This window comes from Schistocerca cancellata, chromosome 1 (assembly GCF_023864275.1).
Source record: "Schistocerca cancellata isolate TAMUIC-IGC-003103 chromosome 1, iqSchCanc2.1, whole genome shotgun sequence".
Classification (NCBI taxonomy): Eukaryota; Metazoa; Arthropoda; class Insecta; order Orthoptera; family Acrididae; genus Schistocerca; species Schistocerca cancellata.
The window spans coordinates 1,238,455,909-1,238,464,891 of record NC_064626.1 but is presented as its reverse complement, the minus strand read 5'-3'; positions in this window follow the sequence as shown (position 1 = coordinate 1,238,464,891).

Genomic DNA, 8,983 nt, shown 5'->3' with positions numbered 1-8,983 from the left:
CGAACAGTGGGTAGACAGATTCTAGTTCTGTACATTGTAAATTGTCAACGAACATCAGAACACTGCGGGCGTCGACGCCGCTAAGAAAGAAAAAGCACTGGGTCTGTGGATAAAAGCCGAGTTTCCAGCGCGCCCCGCTGGTTAATGTGGGTTGCATATTTTAGGATTTTCTGGAACATTAGGGGCAGCTTACGGCAGACAGCCGGGGTCATGGGGGCGGAGGGGAGAGGGGTAGGGCTACTGCGAAGGGGGAGGGGGCAGCTGCGCAGGGGAGGGGTGGGGGCAGCTGTGAAGGACAGCTGACGCTCGCGGGATTTACAAGACGCTGTCTCTGACTGCAGTGGACGCCGACCCTGGGGGAGCAGGCCGAGATAAGGGAAGGAGGCACACAGTGGGGGCGGTTGCCGGTGGCTCACAAGAGCACTTCCGCAAGCTGTCCGCGCAAGTGGCAAAAACTTGTTCTTCACATTCAGCTACGTTTTTCAGGCACATTTCTGCGTCAGGATATATGACGAAAAATCTTTTTAATATATTCCTTTTGAGCATTAGGTTTCAACAAGCACCCAGTTTATTTAATTTGTGTATTGACGACCTGATTATGAAGTGCAAAGATGCCTCACTTTCCGACTGTTGGACATTTCTGATCCGTAGAGTACTTCTGGTGTAAGTAGGCTGTTTAGGTTTTTATATTGGTAACGCCACGCTGCGCTCTGTATGAAAATCACTGGCTGTGCTGTGTGCAGTCTGTGGCTGGCTTCCATTGTTGGAATTTGCTACTGTAGTGATGGGCACTTGGCTGTTAACAGCGCGTAGCGTTGCGCAGTTGGAGATGAGCCACCAGAGATGGCAGAATTATGAGGGCGGACGATCTGGTTGGTTCAAATGGTTCAAATGGCTCTGAGCACTACGCGACTTAACTTCTGAGGTCATCAGTCGCCTAGACCTTAGAACTAATTAAACCTAACTAACCTAAGGACATCACACACATCCATGCCCGAGGCAGGATTCGAATCTGCGACCGTAGCGGTCGCTCGGCTCCAGACTGTGGCGCCTAGAACCGCACGGCCACCCCGGCCGGCGACGATCTGGACCTGTGTCCGACAGAAAAAGGAAATTTGTAAGACTGGATGTCATGAACTGATACATATATTATGATTTTTGAACACTATTAAGGTAAATACATTGTTTGTTCTCTATCAAAATCTTTCATTTGCTAACTATGCCTATCAGTAATTAGTGCCTTCAGTAGTTAGAATCTTTTATTCAGCTGGCAGTATTAGCGCACCCTTTATTGCGGTAGTTTGAGTAACGAAGATTTTAGTGAGGTAAGTGATTCATGAAAGGTATAGGGTATTGTTAGTCAGGGCCATTCTTTTGTAGGGATTATTGAAAGTCAGATTGGGTTGCGCTAAAAAATATTGTGTGTCAGTTTAGTGATGATCAGAATAAGTAAAGAGAGAAGTGTCTGAGTACGTTCAGTTTTGCTCGGCTGTTTGAAAATCAAATAACGTAAGGAGTTTATCAGCACAGTAATTCATTTATAATTTTTCTAACGGGACGTTTCACTGGTACTACGACTGTATTTCTAGTTCCTGAGTTTGGCCTGTCTTGATATGGTCCTGTAGTGGTATTGTAGTGCATCAATGCGAATTTGTCGGCTTCCTGAATTTTTTTTCTGTTCTTTCACTATCTGATGCCTTGTTTGATCTATTTGTGTATTTTTCCCTTTGATGAGGGTTTCCCAAACTGTGATCCACTGGACACTGGTATTCCGCTGGAAGTCAATAAGCGATCCGCGAAAAATTATCGATAACTTAGCGGTCTTTTGACATCTTTTCTTATTTAAAAATATTTTGTTACAGTTTCTGCGTTCTTATTTATGATTTAAAATTGAAATAACCTCTAAATATCACAAGTTTTTCTCAATTTTTTAAATTGTATTAATCCTCAAAATAAACAAGATGTTCTGTGCGGCTGATCCCGGCGGAGGTTCGAGTCCTTCCTCGGGCATGGGTGTGTGTGTTTGTCCTTAGGATACTTTAGGTTAAGAGTGTGTAAGCTTAGGGACTGATGACCTTAGCAGTTAAGTCCCATAAGATTTCACACACATTTGAACAAACAAGATGTTCCACCGAAGCACCAGGAATCCGTCAGAGCCGGCCGTTGTGGCCAAGCGGTTCTAGGCTATTGACAAGAGATTTCAGATCGATTCCGTATTCCTAGATTTCCGGAAGGCTTTTGACACTGTACCACACAAGTGGCTCGTAGTGAAATTGTATACTTTTGGAATATCGTCTCAGTTATGCGACTGGATGTGCGATTTCATGTCAGAGAGGTCACAGTTCGTAGCAATTGCCGGAAAGTCATTGAGTAAAACAGAAGTGACTTCAGGCGTTCCCCAAGGTAGTGTTATAGGCCCTTTGCTGTTCCTTATCTATACAAACGATTTGGAAGACAATCTGAGCAGTCGTCTTCAGTTGTTTGCATACGACGCTGTCGTTTATCGATTAACAAAGTCATCAGAAGATGAAAACAAACTGCAAAAGGATTTAGAAAAAATATCGGAATGGTGTGAAAAGTGGTTGTTGACTCTAAATAACGAAAAATGGGAGGTCATCCACATAAGTGCTAAAAGGAACTCGGTACACTTCGATTACACGATAAATCAGTCTAATCCAAAAGCTGTAAATTTACCTAAATACGTAGGTATTACAATTACGAACAACTTAAATTGGAAGGAACACATAGAAAATGCTGTGGGGAAGGCTAACCAAAGGCTGCGTTTTATTGGCAGGACACTAAGAAAATGTAACAGATCTAATAAGGAGACTGCCTACTCTAAGCTTGTCCGTCCTCTTTTAGAATACTGCTGCGCGGTGTGGGATCCTTACCAGATAGGACTGACGGAGTACATCGAAAAAGTTCAAAGAAAGGCAGCACGTTATGTATTATCGCGAAATATGGGAGAGAGTGTCACAGAAATGATACAGGATTTGGGCTGGAAATCATTAAAAGAAAGGCGTTTTTCGTTGCGACGGAATCTTCTCACGAAATTCCAATCACCAACTTTCTCCTCCGAATGCGAAAATATTTTGTTGACATCGACCTACACAGGGAGGGACGAGCACCAAGAAAAAATAAGGGAAATCAGAGCTCGTACGGAAAGATATACGTGTTCATTCTTTCCGCGCGCTATACGAGATTGGAATAATAGAGAATTGTGAAGGTGGTTCGATGAACCCTCTGCCAGGCACTTAAATGTGATTTGCAGAGTATCCATGTAGATGTAGATGTAGATGTAGGCGCTTCAGTCCGGAAATGCGCGACTGCTACGGACGCACGCTCGAATCCTGCCTCGGGCATGGATGTGTGCGATGTAGTTAGGTTAGTTAGGTTTAAGTAGTTCTAAGTTCTAGGGGACCGTTGACCTCAGATGTTAAGTCCCATAGTGCTCAGAGCCATTTGAACCATTTTTTTGAATCCGTCAGAGCAAAGGTTTGGGAACCCCTGTCTTACACACTTGAATTTTTCCATAGTGTTAACCTTTCCGTATCTTGTGTGCGTGGCTTGTGTGTTGTTGTTCTTTCTTTGTATGTACTGCGTTTTCTTATATGATATCTGTAGACCTGCTTTCGCAAAGACTTCATTTAAGTAGTCCAGTACATAGAACGAGGAATTCCGCCATATGAAAAACAACTTTTCAGTTTCGTTTTACCCAGACATGTTTCAGCACTTTTTGTGCTATCTTGAGTCGGTTATTTTATTTTCTTACTTACATGAAGCTATTGGGTATTTATGCTGGTAGATAGTTTCCTACACAATCTACAATTTGTCATGGCTTTGATGTTGTGGTGTTTTCCCGTACGTTTTGGCGAGGTGAATACACTAATTTCTGTGACTTGCGGTCGTTTGGCAACGCACTTTATACGAATTTTTGAAAGATGGGCAGAGTTTACGCCACCATGTTTGAAAATTCGTATAAAGTGCGTTGCCAAACGACCGCAAGTCACAGAAATCAGCGTATTCACCTCCATATACCATTCTCAAACGATTTAAAAAGCCCTTGCTTCTTTCTCAGTACGTGTCTAGTTGCGCTTCTGTTTCGACTTACAGTTACAACCAGTGAGGCTGCTCTTCTCTCAGTATCCTCAGCATTTCATTCTACCATTCTATTTCTTCCACTCTCCGGCTTTTTCGCAAGTCAAAGGCCTCCAAAGTCTTCCCTTCCTATGGTCGAATTTTCGGCATCATGTATGCAGACAAAAATCCCGTTTCCATAGTTCTGCCAAGCATCCCATCTCTGTTCCCGATAAATTTATATCTTTCTATTCTATTTCTTGTTTAATGCACAATAACTGTGGGTGACACCACTGTTACTTTCTCAGCAACGGATATTAGCCAAATTACATGAAGGTCCACTGCAGTAAAATGATATCATCTCTATCTCCTGATATATATGCAGTTTCAGATATTCCGTTAGAGCGTCTGCATGAGATTTCTGTTGTCGAATGCAAGTCCGTGCATTAGTCAGTTACACGCGCCCTTGGTATTCCGTTTGCGTTACCTAACTTTCACCTGTCATAGTGCACTAATTAACAGCGAACGTCGTAATCGGAATATTTCGCTACTCCATGTGTTCGCTGTATTAACACGTCATACACACACACACACCACACCATACCATTGGAAATTTTGCAAAACGTCGATTGCATCAGCAAGTTACGAGGAAAACATTTTATATGGCATCGGGAAAATGGAATACGCATCGCAAGCAGTAGATCCACATTCACCCACGTCAACGCGAACAATATGCAGTGCGTCTGTATGTGTACTTTATTGCTACATCTGACAGGGCGTCCTATTGGTCGATACGGACTCGCGGCAGCCCCACGGCAGGTATACCAGTGTTACTGTTACGTAGTCGCAACTGTTTCGCAACCCAGGACACAGTTATTTAATGTGAGCTACATTCTGTGCGCCTATGAAACTGACTCATCAGGTTGCAGAAAGATGCTAAAAGAGAAGAACTTCCATAGTCCTACGGGGCAAGGCCAATAGGTGAAGACAGTGATTAGATTATATCCATCCATCCATCCATCCATCCATCCATCCATCCTTCCATCCATCCATCCACCCATCCATTTCACATAAGGCGCTATGGTCTATATCCGTTCTTTGTACGTTGCTATAAATCTTGTGACATGGCGTACTTCTCAAAGTACAGCCTGCTATAATATTCTCCATTTCTGTTCACGCATGATACACGAGAAAATAGATTATTCATAAGCCCATATGCAAGCTGTTTTTAATATACTTTTTTTCTTCACGATTTCTGTGGGAAATATTGGTCAGTTGATACGTTAAATTCTGTCTTCTGAACTTTCTTTATCTAGATCAACACATGGTTCCTACATTCAGTCATCATACTGATGCGGAAATGACAGATATATGAATAAATGAGAAGATTAGAGAATCACTGGAAGAAGAGAATTGAAGAGTTCGGGATAGGGTATGTACATCTACATCTACATCTACATTTATACTCCGCAAGCCACCCAACGGTGTGTGGCGGAGGGCACTTTACGTGCCACTGTCATTATCTCCCTTTCCTGAGAACGGTGGGTGTCGTGGAAGAGATATTCTCAGATGTAGTGGTTAGCACAAATGATAAAATAGTGCGGGTTGCCTCAAACATGTCGAAATACTGGTGACATATATACAACGAAAAACGTTTTGCGTCACCCCGGTTCAAGGAGCTCCTGAGGATAGATGTTGACTGTGGATATTACATTGCAACACTCCACCCGTCACTAAGCTGGTTTTGGCGTGTGTTCACCCGAACTAGTTGACTAACAGATCAACAGAGAGTGCAAAACTGCCGCAATATCGGATAACGCAAAGAAAGTAATATGGCCCTGTGACTCCTGGTTGAACTGCGGTGGCAGTGTTGACATTAATTTATTCAGAATTGATCACTTTTAATTAAAAAGGGGTGCACATTGATGTTATATTCAGCTATTGAACACCAGATACAAATGTTGAACCTAAAATTAATTAAGAAAGTGACTTGGGATTTCAACTACTTAATTGAAAACAGATGCAGTCGATTAGCACAGATTTATTTTAATTCACGAGCTTCAAACATCACATTACATGACTCTCCTACCAGGCAGTGGTAATAAATTGCGTCTGCGTGGAGTAAAACGTGATAAATCAAAGGTAATTCCTATCGACTGACCCAGGCGTAATGCGAAGTGCGAGAAGAATTCTACAATACACGGCCCATGAAACCCTCGTGGAAACTTTGCCGACGTGATCCAACAAGTTAATCAGTGGCCGGAGCGGGCGCAATATCACCGAATACAGCGTGGCGGAGCGGCGTCGTTGTGCCGACGTCGGCCGACCTCGTGGTGCTGCAAGGCTGCGCTCGTCTATTCACTCCTAGCTATCTTGCCCAGTACATAGCTGAACCAAAACTTTCTATCTCCAAGCTCAATCGTTCCCTTTGATAAGTCCTAAACTGCACAGATGCTCACTCTTTCTCAGGCAAGCTGAGTAAAGAACGCCACGTACGCACTCTAGGCAAGCTGGGAACGGAAGACCTCTACGGGGACTTCTCCCAGTCCGCTCTTCGCCTCAGTTTCCCCTCCAGCAAAATCACTTACGCCAATTGCAGCGCAAGTCGCGTTAATTATGTGTCGCTTCCCAGCACCGACCAATGCCTGCTCTGGGAAGTGAACAAATTCCCACAAAATTTCCCTTCCTCTCAACTTCTTCTACTTAGTTCCTCCCAGGCCACCCATCAAGGTTAGCGTCTGCACAAACACCAATTTTTCCGGTATTCTGACTCTCAGGAGAGTACTTCAAATTCCTCGGTCCTACGTTCCCATCGGAGGCCGGCGTATTTCATTCTGTCGCTCTTCACCTGATTTATTTCAGACTCTGCGGACCGTGAATTCAGCGTGAAGTTGCTATAGTCACGAACACGCATATTTTGACCTCTGTTCACCGCTCCAAGTAACAGAGCCAAACACTCGGCGAAGTAAGGAACCAGAAGAAGAAATGTCGGGTACGGCCTTTCTGCCATACATTCCCAGAGTGACGGACAGAATCGGCCGTATATTGCGCAAACATGGCGTAAAGACGATTTTCAAACCGACAAGGAAGATCAAAGAGTGTCTTAGATCGGCGAAGGAGCAAAGAGACCCACTTGCAATGTCGGGAATATACAGTATACCATGCACATGCGGAAAAGTTTATGTCGGAATGACTGGACGATCCATTAACACCAGGTTCAAAGAGCATAAGCGACATTCCAGGTTGGGGCAGGTGGAGAAATCGGCCGTGGCAGAGCACGCACTGAATGAGACCGACCATGTAATAAAATTCGCCGACACGGAAGTTCTGGCTGTAGAGAAGCACTATCACACGCGCTTGTTTAGAGAAGCTGTAGAAATACAAAAACACGCGAACAGTTTCAACAAGAAAGAGGAAAGCCTTAAGGTAAACTGATCCTGGCTTCCCGTACTGCAGCGAACGACCGTCGCAGGTAGCAAGAGGAGAACCGCACCGGAAATGACCGCGGAGAAGCCCTCGGACGTTGGCGCGCCAGGTACATATAGTCTGCGGCCGCGAGCTCGGCTCCAGTTCACCACCGGCAATGGAGGATGAAGCTTTGACAATGCCAGCCACTCTTGCTGGCGAAACGTCAGAAAAATCATTAGATGAACGTCGGCCGAAGAACCCGAGACAGAAGCCAATAGGCAGTTTGTCAACAAGTGGCCACGAAAGCCTTAACAATTTTGTATTATTGAGCATATCTGGGATGCCTTGCAACGTGCCGTTCAGAAGAGATCTCCACCCCCTCGCATTCTTACGAATGTATGGACAGCCCTGCGGGGCTTATGGTGTTAATTCCCTGCAGTACTATTTCAGACATTAGTTGAGTCCATGCCACATCGTGTTGCGGCACTTGTGCGTGGTGCTCGCGTGGGCCCTATACGTTACTAGGCAGGTGTACCAGTTTCTTTGGGTCTTCAGTGTATTTTCGTATTTTGGTCTGGTACAGGTTATTATAGCAGAAATCAGGTATCTCCTTTAGAAAGCTTTTCCTCATCACCAAATTATAGCCAGCCTGGTTTCATTGATAACACCGACCAGGTTTAACGAAGGAGTATGTCTAGTCCCCCCTCTCAAAAGTCGAGATTTAGTAATTCATAATTTAAATGATTCTCAAGATATTCTTTTTATGATTCTATTGTAAATTTTATATCTTTAATTTTAGTTTCTTTTAATCTTTCTAGATGGTCTTTGTGTGGACATTTGTCAGGGTAGATCCTTCCAATTTCAGCGAATTTATAGATGCTCTTTTTATGATCTTGCCCCTCTCTTCAACGTGTTTCTCTTGTTAAATGTAGAAAGAAAGTCAACTATGACTTTTTTAATATCTTCATTAAAAGTCATAGTTTTAATATCTCTAAAATCACATGGAAGCACTTCACCCTCTGAATCGTACTGAATACATGAATTTTTAAACCATTTGGCTGAAAAGCGAAATGTTTATACTGTTGACAGTTCATCCCCCCACCCCTACGGTCATGCAGGGGACGATCAAGGTATTGGTATCAGACAATGCAGGACAGAATAGCCTGCAGTCGCATTTGTTCCTTATGGCTTAACTGATGTCAGAGTGGGGAAAACATTACCAGTTTTTTCAACGGATTCGAAGAACATTAAAGGATAAATCGTAAATTTTTAAAACCAGTCGCTGACGTTTGAACAGTCGAGTCCTTTTCTGTAGAACGTACACATGCAAGTCGATTGAAGTCACTATAAAATTTTAGTAAACATTCTATGACTGGAGCACAGCAATCGGCATAAAAGGCTAAAAATCAAATACAAACATTCTCGATCTCGTTTTCAGATCTTTTTTTCTTTTTTTTTAGCAGAGGGTTTCAGTTATTTCCTCAGATCATCTTCAAGC